At 48.2% G+C, this 9,825-nt stretch overlaps 1 long non-coding RNA gene across 1 annotated transcript in view; it reads left to right on the plus strand.

The window, feature by feature from the left end:
• The window catches only part of LOC145519765 (uncharacterized), a 38,241-nt gene extending 33,233 nt beyond the window's left edge, over positions 1-5,008 (plus strand). The window contains exons 6-7 of the long non-coding RNA XR_014063881.1: positions 4,163-4,406; positions 4,632-5,008. This is a non-coding gene — a long non-coding RNA (uncharacterized LOC145519765). The remainder of the gene's footprint in view (positions 1-4,162; positions 4,407-4,631) is intronic.
• The last annotated feature ends 4,817 nt before the right edge of the window (positions 5,009-9,825 follow it).

Consider the following 9,825-nt stretch of genomic DNA (forward strand, 5'->3'; position numbering starts at 1 on the left):
GAAGATGAGTCCTTGCCTAAAATCTCTTTGTTTAAGAGTTCTTGTTTTCGCCCATATGTTGATTCGGAGTCAGACAATCAAATATGGTTTCTCAGTTCTTTACCTTGAACAATGTATTTTTCCAAGAAGCCAAGATGACTTCGAGTCAGGGTTTCTAAGTCATTAATTAATTCATTAAAGAGCTCAGTCGCGGTCCCAGTGCCAATCAATAGGCAAGAAGAGCATGCATTTTCTTGCTCTTGATGAAGAAGCCAGCTGGCAGAGTATACGGGGCCCGTGGTGAGAAGCACACAGATGCCGTGGGTGCAGGCCCCCAGCGGCCCCAGCAGACCCGACGGGAGCCCGACGGGAGCCCGACCGGAGCAGGGCTCAGGGGCCGGGGCCACGGTGGCGGGGGCAGCAGGTGGAGGCTGTCTTCGTGCAAGAGCTCCCCCCACTCAGGGTGGAGTGGCTGATTTCACAGCCTTCCTCTCTCGTACCCCTAGAAGCGGAGGACCTAATCCCTAGAAGCGCTGTCAGGCGTGGTCTCTGGTCTCTCTGCTCATCCTCTCAGCTGGCCGCAGACCTCAGCTCACTGTGACTGACCTTCTGCAGCTCCGAGAGGGGAGAGAACCCTGCACATCTGTGAGGCCTGAGATGGGAGAGGATGCAGATTTATCTTTCGACGGACAGGCTGGCTGTCAGACCAGGTCTCTTTCTGTGTGTACATCTGTGAGGACTTCTTTTACAGAAAGTATTCTAGGAGTGTTGTTGGAAAACCCAAGACCACTGTATGGCTACAGGGTTTGGGCCAATGTTTCTCAAATAAACTGTGTGTACTATTCCATTACATGAATACCTACAAATATAAAACTGAGGGAAAAATCTGCCCTTCTAGTTCTTATGCAACTATAAAACAAGATGCATCGATAAGTTCAATACAGAGACAATTATAAAAATCAAAAATTCAGATTAGTATTAATTTATTGTGATGACTGAGGCTCTGCTGGGAAAAGAGCCAATGCCTTTTCTTTGGTGCTGTGTTCAGTCATGTCTGACTCTTTGTGACCCCATAGACTGTAGCCCGCCAGGTTCCTCTGTCCCTGGAATTTTCCAGGCAGGAATACTGGAGTGGGGTTGCCATTTCCTACTCCAGAGGATCTTCTCAACCCAGGGATCAAACCCACATCTCCTGCATTTGCTGCACTGCAGTTGGATTCTTTACCCGCTGAGCCATCGGAGAAGTCCGCATTTGCTTTTACTGCCAATCTATTATTCTGATAGAATTAATTTATCAGTGCACCCTAAATATTAATATAATACTGAGAAATCTTTAGAAATTGGTGAATTTTGTAAATTGAAAATTTACCAAAGTCTTTTCTTGCATATTTACTGTTATACTCACTACTAATGACCCCTAATGACCCCTAGTCCATGGGGTCACAAAGAGTCGGACACAACTGAACAACTTTCACTCAATGAGTAGTTGGTCTGTACAAAGATCGAATCCAAATATTGCATCTACTCCAAATATAAATGCAATGATTGTGCTAAAGTCTGCACGTGTCCCTGCTGTATTTCCTATGATGACTGTATCCTCCCCCACTGTCTTCTACTCAAACTATTGCAAAACCTTTTCTGTACCTTGAGTTGGGAACACAGTGCTTAGGTATTAAGACTCGGCCTCTGGCCTTTCCTCACTAGTCTCTAAAACCATCGTCGTCATTGTCGACACACCATGTTATCTCATTAGATCGAAAATGCCCCTGTGTCTTGTGGACCGTTTAGAAAGAGATGCTGCTGCCAATTAAAGCAGGAGATGCCATCATTTAAAAAAGGTGAAAAACTATACGTGTCAAAATAAGTGCAATTGAGTAATTTTGGCAAATGTTTATATAGCTCTTATGTGCTAGGCATTTTTTAAGTGTTTCTGTACACTTCATTTATCTCACAACACCCTATGGGGAAATGTATTAATCAAAACAGGCTGGCTTGTGCTACGGTAACAAGCAAGATCTCATGGCTTAACTCAGTAGATACCTCTTTCTTGTGCAAAAGTCCTTTATGAAGTCTCAGTTTCCATCTTATGTCACCTCCAAATCAGTTTGAACATGCATGATCATTTCTCTAGGGGGAGAAAAACTTGGAACATCAGCTCCTAAATATTTATCCCCCAAAGTCGCTCACATCACTTTCACTAATATTTCATTGATCAAAACTTAACAGACTGTGTCAGCTTCAAGAGGACATGTATCGAGGATAGAGGAGAATTACAAATCTTGTTGAAAGTCGTGTTTGGGACCTGTAGATTATACCCATTTAACAGTCAAGAAAACTTAGGCCCAGACACGTTAAGTGCCTTACCCAGGACCCTGCAGTTAAAATGCGGCAATGCTAGTATTTGAAGCTAGCCACCGTCACTCTTAACCACTGTCCCTTTGTCTCTTGCTTAGGTGTTACACATCACTCCATTGTGCTGGTGGATTTTATGATGTCCAATGAAATGTTTAATAATTTGAGAAATCAAACCTTTAGGATTTGAAAAAAAATGTTTCTTGATTGTAAATTGTTCTTTCTGAACAGAAAATTTTTTTTAAAACTAGTTAAAAAGACCCTCAACATAACTTTACCTGGAAGATTACAGGGCTTTGGCCTGAGGGCAGGGCAACCTAAAGGCAGCATATCAAATGTACAACAGGTAATGTACCTTTAAGTGACCACTGGGCTTAAAAGTCCAGACGTGAAGTTGAGCTTTCAAACAGCACAGAAGGAACATGAAGGGACATCCCTCTACACTATCTGACCCAGACAATATGTTACTTCTGAAGATTTTTAAAACAAAGACCCAAAATAGGAAAATATTTTCAGATTAACATTCTCACCTCTAAGACTGATACATACACATCATTTTGAAACACCCTGACTCAGAAGGTTTTAAACCAGCAATGGTGCAGAGGATCTGAAAGCTCTTCTGAGCTGTGAGATGTGGTCAGTGTGGTTTTCCATTTTCACAGGCTCATTGGGATTATAATTATTATGATATATGCAAAGATCAATGACAGTCATGTGCTACCAATGTGCTGAACACGGAAGATATCCTTTGCTTGCTCCAAATTTGTCACTCACTTATTGATACTCTTTATAGAATTGTCAGGTAGGGGTTCTAAGTCACTTTGGAAAACCTGAGACACTTAAACTAATGACCTAACAAAATGACATGAGTAAGTAGGCATTCTCAGTTGTGAGGCATTTCATTCAGGCTCGTCTGTCCATGGGAGTGGGTTGCCGTTTCCTACTCCAGGGGATCTTCCCAACCCAGGGATCAAACTCACATCTCCTGCATTGGCAGGGGGATTCTTTACCGCTGTCCACCTGGGAAGTCCGTATATATGTATTTGGCTGCAATGGGTCTTCATGGCGCACATGGGCTCTTTGTTGCAGTGACTGGGCTTCTCTAGTTGTGGCACATGGGCTGAGTCGCCCCACAGCATGTGGGATCTTATAATAGTTCGCAGACCAGGAACTGAAACCTGCATCAGAAGGCAGATTCTCAACCACTGGGCCACCAAGGAAGTCCCAAGGCGTTTGATATTGAAGGTCACCTCTACTTTATTATTTTCACTCTAAATTCATTAGCTAAGAGTTTTAAAAATAACGACATGTAGAAAGGATGGATATGGGGGAGAGGAGGCAAGATTTGGGCTGGGAGGCCAGGTAGATGGTGCCTGCATTAGGTTAGGAGGAGGGTGAAGGGGCTGTGACACATGCCGACGGAGACCGTAGTACAGGGTGCGTCCCACGTGCTGTACGTCTGTACGAGGCAGACTGAAGGCACGATAGGCCCGGTCTGTGTAGTTTCAAGGTGAACGAGTTATTGCTCTGGTCCTTCTAGCTAAGAATCTCTTGTTCTACCTTTAAAAATACGTTCGATCAAGTCACCCGGGTGGAACTTTTCAGGTTGCAGAAACCAAGCATGATGGCCTATGGACAGTTCTGATTAGAGTGTATGTGAACACCAGATAAGGCCCCACCCTTACACAGTCAAGTATGTTTGTTAATTTAGAGGAGATTCGAATGTTGGAAATTTCAAGCAAATGGACAGGACTTGAAGTTCTTGGTGGGCTGGGGGAGGAGGGAGTGGAGGAGAAACACTTCCCTGAGATTGAGTGCTGATAAAATGCAGACAAGGAGCCACCAGCACGGAGCGGTTCTTACTCAGACAAGTCTGGAATGGATACAGCTGGAAGCAGGAGAGCATTCGTGTGAAGATGGGCCTTTCACAGCCAAGAAGCTGCAGCGTGACTCTCCAGGCGGAAGCCACGTGGAGGAGAGCTGATGTGTCTGGGTGTCTGAGAGCTGCCCCTTCCAGAAGCCTGGCTTCCCAGCAGGCCTTATTCCCCGAAGTAAATACCACTCTACTGCTGTAGGTAAGAGGGGGCAGATAGAAAGTATTTCTCCCCTGTAACCCAGGCTAGAACACTTGGCTTATTTATTTAAATTATTTGTTTGGTCACTTGGCATGCAGGATCTTAGTTTCCTGACCAGGGATCAAATCCACCAACCTTGCAGTGGAAGTGAGAAGTCTTAATCCCTGGACTGCCAGGAAAATCCCAAATTAACTTAATATTATTATTATTATTCTTTTTTACAAGTGCCTCCATGTGCCCATTTAAGCTCACCTAACCCCTGTGACTCCAATACTTTCTCTACGTGATGCAAAGAACTGACTCTTTGGAAAAGAGGAAAGATTGAAGGCAGGAGGAGAAGGGGATGACAGAGGATGAGATGGCTGGATGGCATCACCAAGTCAATGGACATAAGTTTGAGCACCACTGTGTGATTGAACTGACTGAACCCCTTTGCGTTCTGGACAAACCTCAGAGGCCGTGCTGCGATCCCCCTTGCTTCCCTGCTGTGGGAACCTCGACACCAGAAGGGTGAACAACTTGCCGGAGAACCTTCACACGGGCACCTCCAGATGCCCAATGCCACTCTTCAAAACACATTTTTTCATAAATGATTTTCAAAATTTGCAGTTTTCAATAGTTCTTTCATATCAAAAGCATGTTTATCTTCTTTACACTCATCCCCTGCTGCTGCTTCTGCTAAGTCCAACTTTGTGCGACCCCATAGATGGCAGCCCACCAGGCTCTCCCGTCCCTGGGATTCTCCAGGCAAGAACACTGGAGTGGGTTGCCATTTCCTTCTCCAACGCATGAAAGTGAAAAGTGAAAGTGAAGTCGTTCAGTCACGTCCGACTCTTTGCGACCCCATGGACTGCAGCCTACCAGGCTCTTCTGTCCATGGGATTTTCCAGGCAAGAGTACTGGAGTGGGGTGCCATTGCCTTCTCCGACACTCATCCCCTACCCCACCCCAGAATCCTCGGTATTCTGGGAAACTTGAGTATAGAAAACTGGCCATCTCGGGAGGTCTGGTGAACTCTGCATCTGTGTAGTTGTGGTCAAAGTAGCCAGGAGGTGGTGAAAGTAAGCATCACATGACTCAGCAGAGGCGGGACCCTCATCCCGCTGAGGTCACGGGAGTGAATCTGCCCAGGTGCAGGGGTCAGAGGTGAGGTGGAGGTGGGTGCTTGTCCCAGGGGCTGCAGGCGGTGAGGCTATGGGGAGGGGGTGGGCATTTCACCCACCACACTGTGGTCTAGGGGGAGCGGATGAGCGCTCTAGCATAAATTTCTGGAGCATTCTGCAGTGACGCTTGTGGACAGACCATCATACAAGTGGCACTATGCGGATCATAAGTGTAGGTAGGTGGAGAGTCAGAGGACAGGGGAGTGGTCCTCGTGGACCTTCGGGCAGTCTGGGAGAGGAAGGTGCTGGCAGAGGGGCCTGAGCCATCAGAGAAGAGGTGAGCTGGGTCCACTCTGGGGGCCAGTCCCCTGCCCTGCAAACCCAGGCTATCGAAAACCCACATGCTAGTTGGGATAAATATCAAGCACTAATCCAGCAATGATTTCACCTGCATTTCAGAATTTAGGGGGGCTCTTGTGGGATTATTTTGAGGATCTGGTTCACTTAATAAAAAAGTAGTTTTTTTTTTGACTTCACTTCCTCCCCGCAAGGTGGACCCTTAAAATTGTGGATAACCCCAGCTGTTGCCTCAGTTAACATCATTCTTTACAGATGCAGGCAGCCTAGTCCCTGAAAGACATGCAGAGTTGGATTTACCGTGAAGACACCACCGAGTGGCCGTGTAAGTGCTGACCAAGCCAGGTTGAGGTCACAGGTGTGGAGTAAAGCCTCAGTCAGGGGGCATTTCCGGGAGCCTTAGGGACTGGTTGGTTCAGGATGTCCCAGAAGAAAGGGACTCCACGCTCCAGAGACTTGTTGTTGTTTCTCTTCTAACTACACATTATCTTCGTGAGGTTGTTCGGTTGCTAAGTCACGTCTGACTCTTTGAGACCCCATGAACCGCAGCACGCCAGGCTTTGCTCTCCTCCAGTGTCTCCCGGAGTTTGCTCAAACTCATGTCCATTGAGTCGGTGATGTCATCCAACCATCTCATCCTCTGTCGCCTCCTGCCTTCAATCTTTCCCAGCATCAGGGTCTTTTCCAATGAGTTAGCTCTTCCCATCAGGTGGCCAAAGTATTGGAGTTTCAGCTTCAGCATCAGTCCTTCCAATGAATATTCAGGACTGATTTCCTTTAGGATGGACTGGTTGGATTACCTTGTAGTCCAAGGGAATCTCAAGAGTCTTCTCCAACACCACAGTTCGAAAGCATCAATTCTTCGGTGCTCAGCCTTTTTTATGGTCCAACTCTCACATTTGTACAGGACTACTGGAAAAACCATAGCTTTGACTGTATGGACCTGTATGTTGGAAACATGATATCTTTGCTTTTTAATACATGTCTACATTTATCGTAGATTTTCTTAAGCTTCTTTTCCCGCATACAGGTTTCTCAAGAGGCAGGTAAGGTGGTCTGGTATTCCCATCTCTTTAAGAATTTTCCAGTTTGTTGTGATCCACACAGTCAAAGGTTTTAGCATAGTCAATGAAGCAGAAGTAGATGTTTTTCTGTAATTCTCTTGCCCTTTGTATGATCTGATGGATGTTGGCAATTTGATCTCTGGTTCCTCTGCCTTTTCTAAATCCATATTCAAAATCTAAATATTTCTAGATCTTCATGAAAGTGAAAGTCACTCAGTTGTGTCTGACTCTGTGACCCTATGGTCTATAGCCTGACAGGCTCCTCTGTCCATGGAATTCTCCAGGCCAGAATACTGGAGTGGGTAGCCTTTGCCTTCTCCAGGGGATCTTCCCAACCCAGCTGAGCCACCAGGGAAGCCCAAGAATACTGGAGCGGGTAGCCTATCCCTTCTCCAGCGGATCTTCCTATTGACTCTTAATTTTGTATTTATTATTTATGTCCTTCTTCTTAAACAGCATCCCCCAAAGGGTATAAGATTCAGACCTCCCCAGAGCTAGACTTGTCCCTGCTTAGAAGTTCTGCTGTGGTTGGTGGCTGGTGTCTCTGGACTGAGTTCCTTGTGCTCACCACCTTTTTCCCTTTTCTTCATCCACCTGCTCTCATGATTACAGCTTTGGAGAAGAGATGAGGTCCCTAAGGGCAGGTCTGGGCAGTAAGTATAGGAGAGGCAGTGGCCTGGGGGCTGGACAAGCCTGTGCCAGGGGAGGTGCTGGCACCTTGACCTTTAGGTTTTACAGTCGAAGGGGAGCTGGGCCCCTGTTGCCTGCCTGCTGCACACGTTTTTGCATCAGTACAAGGACTGATGCTTCTTAGGTGAAGATGCCCTGACCCCAGCACCTGATGCAGAGGTGTCGACGAGAACGTCTCCTTCGTGAGGCGTCGGCAGGCCACTGCGAGTTCAGATGCAGATATCGGGTGAGCAGCGCCAGCCCCACTCCTCTCACCCCTGGGAAGTGGGTGTCACTCTCCTATTTACAGGGAAGAAACAGAAGTACAGCAAGGTTAAACGACTTGCCAGAGTTTGTGCAACTAGATCAGTTCATTTATTCAACACATTCTAAACCCCGTGGGAAAAAAATCAAGTAACTTTAATGCTTGGAAAATATCCCAGTTGCAACTGGACAGTAAATACTAGACTTTTCTGTCCCTGTCAGCCAGCTCAGGGGCCTTTGGGCAGGGTCGGTTTCAGATTGGAACACTGTGTAGGCTTGCCACGCCTGACTTAGAATGGAGAGCAGCAAATGTGTGTGTGGTGTGTATTGTGTGCACATGTATGTACACGTGTGTACGTGTGTGTATTTGTATCTAGCCCACAGGTGTGTGTGTGCAAGTGGTTCCTGTGGTGTGTGCGTTGTTTGCATGTGTGTGCTGTGTGGTTGTATTCTTGTGCATGTGTGCATATGTGCATGTGTATATATGCGGTGTGTATTGCGTTCAAGCACACACATATGCACACACGCGTGCCTGTGTGCCAGCGGAGAGGAGAGGAAGGACACAGGCCGCACCCTGGTGACAGTGGCCTCACCAGCTCGTGGCCTCCTCAGCTTTCCCACATCTCCTTGGCTCGGTTCAAGGATGGAGGGGACTCAACCCCAAGAAGGATCATGGCTGAGATGTTTGGCTTCTTGCTTTGACAGCCTGAATGGGATGGATGTGACTGGTGGAAGTCTGGCCAGGTGAGAGTGAACCGCAGAAAACAATTATTCAGGGTGGGCAGCGAGCCCCAGTGACCCCTGCAAGAGCAGAATCAGGCAGCAAGTAGGGAGGAGGGTTCTCAAAATTGAGTCACAAGTTGGGGAAATGGGCTTCCCGGGGGCACGGTGGTAAAGAACCCGCCTGCCAGTGTAGGAGACGTAATTACGAGATGTGGGTTCCATCCATGGGCCCAGATCCCCTGGAGGAGGGCACAGCAACCCACTCCAGTATTCTTGCCTGGAGAATCCCATGGACAGAGGGCCCTGGCGGGCTACAGTCCATGTGGATGCAAAGAGTCGGACACGAATGAGCGACTCAGCACGCACACACACATGGGCCTGCCGTGTTGCAGCCCCTGTGCCCATGGGCAGCACTGCCGAGTGGCCGGTCAGCACTTTGTGAGCAGATGGGGCTGGGCATCTTGGCGGGATTCCAGACGTGCCCGAGTTAATGGATGGGTCCTCCCCGGGGGGCGCTGGCTAGCAGGAAGCGTAAGGGATGAGGCCGGCGGCTTTAGTTCCCTTTCCTTATAAAAGTTTCTTCCAGACCAAACTAAGAGAACCCATGTTCAACATATTTCTTCTGCCTTTCCCTCTGGGAAGACTTAAAGCCAACTTGTGATCTGTTTTGCGGTTCCAGCTCATTGGGCTCATCAGTTTATTCCATGAACTCTTTAAATGGCCTCATTTTCCCCAACACAGGAAAGGAGGCAATGGGGTCATCAGATGTCAGGGCCCGAGCGCCCCGCAGGTCTGCCTGGAGAAGCGGGGCCTCGGGTGCAGTGCTGGGCCACCCTGCCCACGACGTGGGCTGCAGGAGTGGGAGAAAAAAAGGACGATGCCTCTGCAGAGGCAGTGGCTTCTCATTCCCGGGATGTTAGAGGTGGCGGCCCTCACGCCCCCTCCCCAAGCTCTAAAGGGAGCTCGGAGCATCAGGCCAGCAGTCAGGCCAGCGACCTCGGCCTTCTTCCTCTTTCTGACAAAAGAGATGCTGCCAGGGGTGGTCAGCAAGGCGGGCGGAGAAACGCCGACGAATAGACGGTCAGACATGGTGCCTCCAGGGTCCTCAGCCCCGGGATGTTGGGACAGGACGGGACACCCCGTCTCTCCAAAGAGGCCTCACCGCCAGGCCGAGCTGCTGGCCTGAGGCACAGCGTCTGTGTGCTGATGCACAGCATTCAGGTGTGCTTGGAGGGCTTC

The sequence above is a fragment of the Giraffa tippelskirchi genome, chromosome 9 (assembly GCF_054371585.1).
Source record: "Giraffa tippelskirchi isolate mGirTip1 chromosome 9, T2T-mGirTip1v1.2.pri, whole genome shotgun sequence".
Taxonomy (NCBI): Eukaryota; Metazoa; Chordata; class Mammalia; order Artiodactyla; family Giraffidae; genus Giraffa; species Giraffa tippelskirchi.